The sequence below is a fragment of the Nycticebus coucang genome, chromosome 5 (genome assembly GCF_027406575.1).
Source record: "Nycticebus coucang isolate mNycCou1 chromosome 5, mNycCou1.pri, whole genome shotgun sequence".
NCBI lineage: Eukaryota > Metazoa > Chordata > Mammalia > Primates > Lorisidae > Nycticebus > Nycticebus coucang.
In genome coordinates, this window is record NC_069784.1 from 21,475,305 (window position 1) to 21,487,500 (window position 12,196).

Below are 12,196 nucleotides of genomic sequence, written 5' to 3' on the forward strand. Positions count from 1 at the left end.
ATGAGACACCCTATTCCCTCCTCCCATACCACAGACGTGCACTCACACACATTTGCGATACCTTCAATTCTGAGCATTTCCAGGTTCTACAAACCCTTGCTTTTCATAATTCTTTCATTTTGCATAGGTGGCTATAGCCTCCTCTAATCTGCTAAGGCAGCTACCACTTTATATCAATTTTCATGATTACAAAAATACATTGAGATATTTCATCCTCCCATATTTCCTTTTCCATTCTCTTAGTGCTTGTGGTTTATATCTACTTTCATTTTCATTTTATCAGGAGGGAAAGGAAAAAATTGGTTGTGGTTGATTTGCCCTGTTACCTAGAAGTCTTCTATGTGGTATTTTATAAAACAATGTAATGTGGTAGGTATTATCCACAACAGCAATATGAGCAGTTTAGCAAGATTGTGTCGTTTTAGGGCTGAGCCATTTCATGCATTTATTTGGAAAAGAGATTTTCCATTACACATTTAAGTTTCCAACCTTTGTTGCAGTAGAATTGGAAGTAGTATTGTTTCAAGTCCCTTCTTCTCCCCCCACCCCCAAGATTTTCTTTTCCCTTTTCTTTTAAAAGTAGAGAGACAGAAATGGAGAAGGAATAAGACGAGGGAGAATGCTGGATCTGAGATTTGAAAGTCAGAACACGGCCACATTATCCTGAAAGGTGTAGGGGATTTAGAGTCAGAAAGTTTCTATCGAGGGAAATGTTTCCAAACCTATTGCAATCTTTAGTCAAGATTTTTCAAACTTTATTCACTAAGTAGATATGAGTAATAAGCAATGTTTGAATTATAAAATATTAGAAATAAAAGGAATTTAGAGGTCATCTGGTTTGAATTCCTTGTTTTTTAATTTTTTTATTAATTTTTAATTAAAATTATAACAGTACACATTTCTGGGGTACAATGTGATGACTTGATATATAATGTGGAATGCTTAAATCAAACTGAATAACACAGCCATCACCTCACTTGCTTATTTTTTGTGGTAAGACATTTAAAATTTAGTCTCAGTTGGGCGGCGCCTGTGGCTCAAGGAGTAGGGCACCAGTCCCGTATGCCAGAGGTGGCGGGTTCAAACCCAGCCCCGGCCATAAAAAAAACACACACACACAAAAAAAAATTTAGTCTCAGTTATTTTGAAATATACCCTTGCTTTGTGCACGTTAGGTGAGATCCCACCAAATACCCTCTCTTCTCCCACCAATCATCCTCCCTCCTTCCCTTCCCCTCTCCCACCTCACCACTCCCCCTAGACTGTATTTGTGTTTTATCATTCATATGAGTATGTGAGTGCTTATATATTGGTTTCATAATAGTATCGAGTACATTGGATACTTCCCCCCCATTCTTTAGATACTTTACTAAGAAGAATGTGTTCCAACTCCAACTAGGTAAACATAAAAGATGTAAAGTCTCCATCTTTTTATGGCAGAATAATATTCCATGGTATACATATACCACAATTTGTTAATTCATTCATGAATTGATGAGCATTTGGGTTGCTTCCACAACTTGGCAATTATGAATTGGGCTGCAATAAACATTCTGATGCAAATGTCTTTGTGGTAAAATGATTTTTGTTCTTCTGGGTAGATACCTAGTAATGAAATGGCAGGATCAAATGGAAGGTCAACTTTCAGTTCTTTGAGGATTCTCCATACTTCTTTCCATAAAGGTTGTCTTAGTTTGCAATCCCACCAGCAGTGTAGAAGTGTTCCCTTCTCTCCACATCCACGCCAGCATCTGCAGTTTGGGGACTTTGTGAATTCTTTGTTCTAAGTGTGAATAAACTGGATCTTAGAAATAGTAAATGATTTTTCCAAGGTCACTTGGTTAGCAATGTGGCACAGTAAATAAAAGTCCTGGCTCAAGAGTCAGAACTGGATTTTATTCATGGCTTTGCCACTGATTTCTGAGATATTGGGCAATTAACATCCCTTCTTAGAGCCTCAACATTACCACTTGTAGAATTGGAATAATAATAATGGCACATAGGATAGTTATAAAATTGAGATGAATAGTGCATCTTAAAATAGTGGACATATTACATGGCATACCATAGTAACACCAAATAAATAATACCTATTATTGATGTCAGTGGCAGAACATCAGATGACCAGTGGCAGAACTAAGAGTCAGACTCCTGGGCGGCGCCTGTGGCTCAGTGAGTAGGGCGCCGGCCCCATATACTGAGGGTGGCGGGTTCAAACCCAGCCCCGGCCAAACTGCAACAAAAAAATAGCCGGGCGTTGTGGCGGGCGCCTGTGGTCCCAGCTACTCGGGAGGCTGAGGCAAGAGAATCGCTTAAGCCCAGGAGTTGGAGGTTGCTGTGAGCTGTGTGAGGCCACGGCAACTCTACCGAGGGCCATAAAGTGAGACTCTGTCTCTACAAAAAAAAAAAAAAGAGTCAGACTCCTGATTCAAAGCTGTTCCTGTTATCATTAACACTTTCCTTAGGAGGTATCCCTGAATTGACTGCTATTGAATATGGACCATTTTTGTCACTGTGTTTCCCTATTTCTCTTTAATGACGATATAACCATGGGGTCAATATCTGGCACATAGTAGGCACTAATTATGCGCTTGTTGAAATGATATTCTTTTGAGAGTCAGTCGACAGAATTTCTTTTATGTAGTCAACTGAAAGTTCCCTAAATCTTTCTTTCTTTGTCTGTTCTTGTCTTTCTTTCTTCTATGGTATGCTTAGGATCTAGCAGAAAAAGAAATAAAAAATATCTGTTGAACGCATGAGTGAATAACTAAAGGAGGGAATCAGACTTTGCCTGCTGCTACAGTGATATCCTTGCTGTTTCTGCAGTAGCTTCTAAGGTACAAGGGTGGCAATGAGCAAAGGTTATTTATCCTCCAGTGTCATGCTCCGTGATGGTCACCAGACGCCACCTGAATTAGTGCAGATCCCTGAAGAGGCCTTAGTGGTTCTTCAGAATGAACTACGTGTGCTACTGATCCAGCACCCTGTTGAGCATCAGCTATTCCTGGAAAAATTCACTTCGTGTTTCAGTAAGCTACTGCTGAAGTGCTACAAACCACTTCAAAACTTACTGGCCAGTTGCTGCACCATTTTATAACAAGGAGCTTGTGATTTTTCCAGGTTGTCATAGCAGTTTCTTAGCCATTTTCCAGCTTTTCTACTTTGCCCAAACCAATGCTGGACATATTTAGTTTTGTTACAGAAGTTTCCCATGCCCCGGAATCAGTATGAATTAGGTTTTGCTATGTAACAAACACCTAAAACTAAGTATGTAAAAAATTCATTTAGTTCATGATTCTTAGAAAGCATTGGGGTGGGGAGGGGTGCTGGCCAAGGGTGGCTAATCTCTATTAGGTTATCTCAAGCCTCTGAAATTGGTTGACAGGCCAACTGGCAGCGAGGTGATCTAGGATGCCCCACTGATCCACCTGGAAGGTGGCCGGACTTTACTTGGTAGCTGCACCGCCATGTGGCAGGCTGTCTCGGGCTCTCATACATGGTAGTAGAGACAGAAGAACCACAAGGGAGCACAAACCCCAAAGGGCAAGCCGTTTTAAAATCTCTGCTTATGTCACATTTACTGTTGCCCCTTGGACAGAGCACGTCAAAGGCACATGGCCAAGCCCAGACCAGTGTGAGAAAGCAATTCCTCAGGGCACAGATCTGAGAAAACACGAACAAAGGGGGGTCACGACTGCAACAGCTACCACCCTCAGTCTCCTGATGTTGTGATTCTTCATTGTACATTCAGTGTTCAGGCGTTGTTTCCAAAGAATGATCACTAAGCCAGGTCACTGCATCAAAAGACATTTCTCACACGAGTCATTCTCTGGGCAGAAACCAGTCCTTTTCTGTTACCTCCTGTCTTATCCCAGTCTAGAGGATTTTGCTATGAACAAAAGTTGTTCATATCCACTTCCATTATGGTGAGAATACCTTCTGGGAACTTTGGTTATGCTTTTTTCCAGCAGAAAGCTTTAGCTTGAATCATCTTAATCTGTCAGAATAATTCTAATACAGGTTGAGCATCCCTAATCAGAAAAGCCCAAATCCAAAATGCTCCAAAATTGGAAATGTTTTGCACACCGACATGATACTACAAGGGAAACATTAAATCAAGGGTATCCATACAGGGTCAGAAGAGATCAAACTTTCGCTCTTCGCAGATGATATGATTGTATATCTGGAAAACACTAGGGACTCTACTACAAAACTCTTAGAAGTGATCAAGGAATACAGCAGCGTCTCAGGTTACAAAATCAACATTCATAAATCAGTAACCTTTATATATACGAACGATAGTCAAGTTGAAAAAACAGTTAAGGACTCTATCCCATTCACGGTAGTGCCAAAGAAGATGAAATATTTGGGAATTTATCTAACAAAGGACATGAAAGATCTCTATAAAGAGAACTATGAAACTCTAAGAAAAGAAATAGCTGAAAATGTTAACAAATGGAAAAACATACCATGCTCATGGCTGGGAAGAATCAACATTGTTAAAATGTCCATACTACCCAAAGCAATATATAATTTCAACGCAATCCCTATTAAAGCTCCACTGTCATACTTTAAAGATCTTGAAAAAACAATACTTCATTTTATATGGAATCAGAAAAAACCTAGAATAGCCAAGACATTACTCAGAAATAAAAACAAAGCAAGAGGAATTACGCTACCAGACCTCAGACTATACTACAAATTGATAGTGATCAAAACAGCATGGTATTGGCACAAAAACAGAGAAGTAGATGTCTGGAACAGAATAGAGAACCAAGAGATGAATCCAGCTACTTACCATTATTTGATCTTTGACAAGCCAATTAAAAACATTCAGTGGGGAAAAGATTCCCTGTTTAACAAATGGTGCTGGGTGAACTGGCTGGCAACCTGTAGAAGACTGAAACTGGACCCACACCTTTCACCATTAACTAAGATAAACTCTCACTTGATTAAAGATTTAAACTTAAGACATGAAACTATAAAAATACTAGAAGAGAGTGCAGGGAAAACCCTTGAAGAAATCGGTCTGGGAGAGTATTTTATGAGAAGGACCCCCCGGGCAATTGAAGCAGCTTCAAAAATACACTACTGGGACTTGATCAAACTAAAAAGCTTCTGCACAGCCAAGAACACAGTAAGTAAAGCAAGCAAACAGCCCTCAGAATGGGAGAAGATATTTGCAGGTTATGTCTCCGACAAAGGTTTAATAACCAGAATCCACAGAGAACTCAAACACATTAGCAAGAAAAGAACAAGGGATCCCATCGCAGGCTGGGCAAGGGACTTGAAGAGAAACTTCTCTGAAGAAGACAGGCGCGTGGCCTTCAGACATATGAAAAAATGCTCATCATCTTTAATCATCAGAGAAATGCAAATTAAAACTACTTTGAGATATCATCTAACTCCAGTGAGACTAGCCTATATCACAAAATCCCAAGACCAGAGATGTTGGCGCGGATGTGGAGAGAAGGGAACACTTTTGCACTGCTGGTGGGAATGCAAATTAATACATTCCTTTTGGAAAGAGATATGGAGAACACTTAGAGATCTAAAAATAGATCTGCGGCGGTGACTGTGGCTCAAGGAGTAGGGCGCAGGTCCCATATGCCGGAGGTGGCGGGTTCAAACCTAGCCCCAGCCAAAAAAAAAAAAATAATAAAAATAGATCTGCCATTCAATCCTGTAATCCCTCTACTGGGCATATACCCAGAAGACAAAAAATCACATCATAACAAAGATATTTGTACCGGAATGTTTATTGCAGCCCTATTCATAATTGCTAAGTCATGGAAAAAGCCCAAGTGCCCATCGAGCCACGAATGGATTAATAAATTGTGGTATATGTACACCATGGAATATTATGCAGCCTTAAAGAAAGATGGAGACTTTACCTCTTTCATGTTTACATGGATGGAGCTGGAACATATTCTTCTTAGTAAAGTATCTCAAGAATGGAAGAAAAAGTACCCAATGTACTCAGCCCTACTATGAAACTAATTTAGGGTTTTCTCATGAAAGCTATAACCCAGTTACAACCTAAGAATAGGGGGAAGGGGGAAGGGGAGGGAGGGGGGAGGTGGGTAGAGGGAAGGGGATTGGTGGGATTACACCAGCAGTGCATCTTACAAGGGTATATGTGAAACTTGGTAAATGTGGAATGTAAGTGTCTTGGCACAGTAACTGAGAGAATGCCAGGAAGGGTATGTTAACCAGTATGATGAAAGTGTGTCAAATGGTCTGTGAAGCTAGTGAATGAGGCCCCATGATCATATCAATTTACACAGCTATGATTTAATAATAAAAAAAAGCGATCATAACCTTTCTTTGGGAATGACAAAAAAAAATAAAGTTAGAATCAACTATTTGAAAACAGGCAAAAAAAAAAGGGAAACATTAACACAAACTATTTCATGGACAAAATTATTTAAAATATTGTAAAAAATTACCTTCAAGCTGTGTGTATAAGGTGTGTACAAAACTAATTGAATTTTGTGTTTCGACTTAGAGTCCCACCCCTAAGATAGCTCATTATATAGAGACAAATATCACCCAACCTGAAAACATATGAAACACTTCTAATTTTGAGCATTAAGGATAAGGGATGTTCAACCTGTAATAGTGAACCTCAAAAAGGATAAGGTTTGGATTCTAATTTATTTCTTCCCAGAAGGAAGAACACTTTCCCACCCCTTGGATCTCCATTCTTACTTACCGTTTCTTCTGGAAGATAGCATTTCAAGTTGTGTTTTATCAGGCACCTTTGAAGTAAACACGCATACACTATAAATCTACCTCTACGCCAGGACTCACTAAAACTCAAGCAAAACCCAGTCTGAATTTTCTGAACAATCACACAAAGACACAAAGTCACTTACAAACAAACAGTAGAGCATATTAATTAATAACACCAGGGGTGAGTTCTGACTCCGCCTTTTGCCACTCTAAGACCTTACACAAATTCACTGTTCTGTGCTTTAGTTTCCTCATTTATAAAATGATGACAATGGTGCTATCCTCTTAGGGTTGTTGTGAGAAATCAAAAGACAATGTTTGTAGAGCGCTTGAAACAAGCAGGTTTTCCCATAAGCAAGAGTTAATATGGCCAGTTAATTAGATAATCAGGGACTGGGAAGAGCCATTGGATCTCAGCAGAGCGGTTAAGAGGTGACTTCAGCTTTGTATGTGTAGATGGCTGAGATGCTCTTGTTTTGCTATTTATACTGAGGCACATTTCCCAATAGTTGCACTGTCTTTAGGATTTTGGAGAAGCCATTGTGAGCCCCGAGGTCTAAGCCAGGAAATCCGCTCCTGCTATTCTTTGTATATACCACACTGACTTCTAAGAGGTCTGTCCTGGGCCCTCATGAAGCACAGTCCATTTGCCTCTGAGAGAGTTACACTAGTTACACCTGTTTTCAGAAGAGTCTCCTACAGCAGGAGAAGAGTTAATGCTTACTTTATTTCACAAACCTTGTTTGCTAACTATGCACCATGCCCAGTTCCAAACATTTTACAATATTAACTCATTCGATCCTCTTAACAACCCAAAGGAATAAATTCTGCTATGATTTCCGTTTCTCAGGGAAATTGAGGTATGGGTAGGTCAAATAACCTGCCCAAGGTCGGCTGGAGGAGTGGCAGAGCCGGGATGCAAACCCAGGGAGTCTGGGCCAGAATCTCTGCTCCTACTCATTAATGTGTGCTGCCTTTCTTAATGGAAAGCTCTTGTTTATTAAGCAATTGCTATGTGTCTGCACCAAGTGAAGGACTTGTCATTCAATTCTTACATTCAAGTCTTATAATTCTTACTTGTCATTCAATTCTTAGGAGATCATTATCCATATCTTATAGATATAAAAGCTGAAGTTGATTGAGTCCCAGTGACTCCGCCAGACCCCCATAGGTGATTAGCAGCAGAGAAATGCCTCGTCTCATAAGGCCTCAACAATCTCACCTCCCAAAGAAGTATTAATATTTGATAACTAAAAGACACTGTGATACAGGCTCTTGCTCAAAACGTAGTACTTCCTCCCTTGTTTTTCATGTATTTCCTAAATCAACCTAAATTTGGTTTCCAAGAAAATTCATTTACTGAAAATATGAAGGTGTTAAGATGGGGGCATCATTTTATATTTATTATTCACTGATTAATTCATACATTTCACAAATATTTACTTAGAACTACCCTGTGCCAGGCACTGCATGTGTTTGATCAGATAGATCAGTGTGCCAAGAAATATACAAATCGCAGGCCTCTTTGATGGTGATTGTGAATGTGGCTCTTAAGACACATGACTCTGGGAATCACACCCTAGTTAATTCTTTTCCAACATATTTATAGACTGTTGTGCAGACTTATCCTGGTTTTGGACTTCTAAAGGGTACACATCAGATAGGGTGAGTGAAGTTCTCAGTAGATTTAAAAGTGCTATGGTTGATATCTGCTGGAAAGATTTACTTTGCCCATTCAGGCTACTGTGGGCATAAATCCCTATTGTGTAGCCAAATCGCAAATATCGTAGGCATTTAAATCTGCTGTCCACTCCTGGAGAATCATTACAGCTATTTAATTATATTCATAATTTAGCGTACACATGAAAAATATACTGTGAAATATCGGGGGATCCTTTAATACTGGTGTTCCATTTACAAACTGTCACATTTATAATGCGTCTTTAATCTTCTAGGGTCTGCTAGAATTTTTTATTACAGTCTGCCTTGTGCTTTAAATATTAAAGATTCGGCAATACTTCAAAAGGTGATAATGCCTGATGCTCTGATGGCACTTAAGCCTCAACAGCTAAATATATTGAGGAATGTTCAGTGGCCCTAGCTTAATTAAACATGCATGTGTATTTTCAAATGCAATATTTTTCTGCTTGTTAGGTTTTTGACAAACCTCCAAACCGGTCCAGGTGGAACAAAGCATGTAAACAGGCTTGTGAATGGAGCTTAAAGCACTCAAATTAGCACCTTCTTGCAATTAATCTGCAAACCTTGGAATCTCTGCAATTGATAATGCCATGGAATACTATTTGCAGCTTAACAGTGTATCTTTGTCATTTCATTCTTTAAAAACATGTCCAGTTTAATTATGTGAAAAGACGTTGGTGATGGCTTCTTAACTAGTGAGATGGTATTTGTCCCCAGCAACTTATTCTTCTCTCTGGAACATGGCGTACATTATAAGGCAGTGGCAGGCTTTAAATGTACCATTTGTTTTCATTACATAGCACTTAAGAAGTAGCCTTCTTTTAATTCAGCATGCCACGTTGAAACAACCAGAGCTCCCATACTCCCTGAGACCAAATTACCTGTGGCGATGGATACTTGAAATTACTTAAGCAGGGTTCACAATTTAAAAAGAAAAAAAAAAAATGCCTGAATGTAAAATTCATCTACATTGTTTTGGGGGAAAAAAAAATCTCTATTTGGCATTTGCCACATTTTGGATTTCTCTGCGAAGTTTGTTTCATAGAAATTGTATTTAGTTTTTGAACATGCACATCTAAATTGGGGTCCCAAGAAATGAAATAGTAAGCTCAGATTTCCAACTCAAGACTTCTGGACATCCTTTCATAGAACCACGTAATATTGCCTAATATTAAAATCTCCAAATAAATAACACTTTGAATAGCTGCTCATCTATCTGGAAATACTACCTACTAAAGCTACCTAAAGAGAGATTGGCAGTAGTTTGAAAAGGGAACAAGATGTTTTACAGATGAGTGCGGAAGATTGGCTTTGAATGATTCAATCTGCTGTAGAATCAGCATGTAACAATTGCTAGACTAGATATAAAAAATAATAAAAATATATGTGGAGGCCTCCAATAAAAGTTCAATTATTATGCTGTAACAGGTAAGCTTGTGCAAAAAAAATAATAATTCAAAAATAAAAAAGGTCTATGAGATCCGAGGCAGTATTAGAGCAGTTTTCTAGGTGAGGCAGTGCTAGTGGGATATGACAGGTGAGGTATTGTTATTATAATACCTAAGGCAAAGCAGCAACCACACAAAATGATAGACAAATCTGAATTAATATGATATGATCGGCGAGGTGGCATTTGAATATAATCTTCCTGTATTGTGGAGAAGGCTGCATACATATTATACAACAAATGAATTGTGTGGAAGGGCGAAGACAGAAGACTCAGTGGGAGGAAACACAAATTACAGGCAAGATTTCAGAAGATATTTCTGCTTTGCTGGGAGAGGAGCACGCTTGGAAATTGGATTTGTAAACAAATTAAAAGCCAAAATTCTTTTCCTGAAGCAGCCTTCTGTGGGTGTTGACAATAACCACTTAACCTTGGCAACCAGAGGACTTTGAAACAAATTAAAATTAAAGAAAAATGGGGGTCGGGGAGCATCTTTTAATTTTGCCTTCTGTTTTGGTGATCCAGAGTCAGTGTTTCTGTCTCGGATCTGTGAGCCAAGTAGCCATTTCAGATCCCCGGATGAGAAAACGTTGACTTCCCAGAGCATTTCAGCCATCTTTTGCTTTCTTGATAGACGATCACCACCTCTAATTAAAAGTCTTAATCTATCCAAACCCTAAAAGCACAAAGACCCACCGAAACGGTCTGTTTTATTAAGCGACAGAAACTCTCAGAAATTTGAGCCTGCAGAAACTGCCTGCGTGATCTTTAATGGATTTTTAAAGATGACAAGAAAGAAAACGGGAACCTAAAGCAATGGAAGGCAGAAATTCCCTGAAGGAGCATTCTGAAGTAAATCAGTGCAGCTGAAAAAGTGAACTCCTAGGGCCTGGGGATATCGCCCAGGTTTTTCAGCTGGACACTTATGGCCTGTTGGGTCCCTGAACACCTCTGCTCTGGGCGGACTTTGACAGAGCAAGTCACAGAAAGATGAACGACAGCACCTGAAGTGCTGTTTGCAGGGCAGAAAATTGCTCCCTTTGCACGCTGGGCTGCCTTTGCTCTCGGTCACATGACTTATTACAGCCTCCCCGTGTAACAGTGCCATTTATGTATGTTAACTTGGCCGGCCGTGATGGTATTCTTCACCTGCTTTTTCTCTGCGGCTTGGACAATTAAAAACAAAGGAAGCAAATGAGGTCAGCGCTCGTAAAATCTGAGTCTAAAGGTGACAGACATCCGGAGACCAAACGGACTCCGAGGCCGCCACAGTGGAAGGAAATGGTGAGCAGGAAAACATCCCTGCTTCCCAAGGGCTTTTACTTAAATAATTTTTTTTTTTCAGGTGAGAGGTGGATTTTATGTTTTTCTTTTTTTAAATCAACCCAAATAAGGTGAGGCTTTTAGGGAGTTTAATAAATGTTGCTAATTCAATTAATGTGCCCATATAGAAAAGGGAGATTGTCCTCTAATCTTCTAGCACAGACCAACATTTTAAGCACACAGTAGATTTTTATCTCTAATCTCTACCTTTATAGAAACAGCAGTTCTATTGATGTCGTACAATTATAATAAGGGTTTCGAAATATTCCATACACAGGTATACAAAGATACTTTATCCTGTTTTTCTGATCCCAGCCTTGTGAGCACAGTGGTTTTGAAAAGCTAATTAAAAGAATCTTCTTTCTTCCCCTAGACCCGATTTAAGTAGCACATTTGTTCTTACTTCACCTTCCTCAGCTTCCACAGTATGTATACTATACATCTTGGTATGTCAGACAATCCCTTAAGGAAAAACAACTCTCAAAATCAGAGTTGACTTACACAATGTCCTAGCTTTACCACTTTGGCTCTGCCCCTCTGCCTGAGTCTGGCGATAGACTCCCTGCCCTTCCCAGGCCTCTCCCACACCTGAGGCCTTGGGCCAGAAAAGGCACTGGAAAGGGCTTGGCTCCTGTAGCACAGGGGTTACGGCACAAGCCACATGCACCGAGGGTGGCAGGTTCGAACCTGGCCCAGGCCAGCTAAACAACAATGACAACTGCAACAACAACTACAAAATAGCTGGGCATTGTGACGAGAGCCTGTAGTCCCAGCTGCTTGGGAGGTCGAGGCAAGAGAATGGCTTAAGCCCGAGAGTTTGAGGTTGCTCTGAGATGTGACACCACAGCACTCTACTGAGGGCAACAAGTGGGACTCTGTCTCAAAAAAAAAAAAAGGCACTGGGAAGGCAGCCTAGAGGGAGGTGGTTGCTGGAAGCGTCCTCCATCACCGCTGTAGGGGATTCAACAGGAAGATGTCAGGTTAACTTAA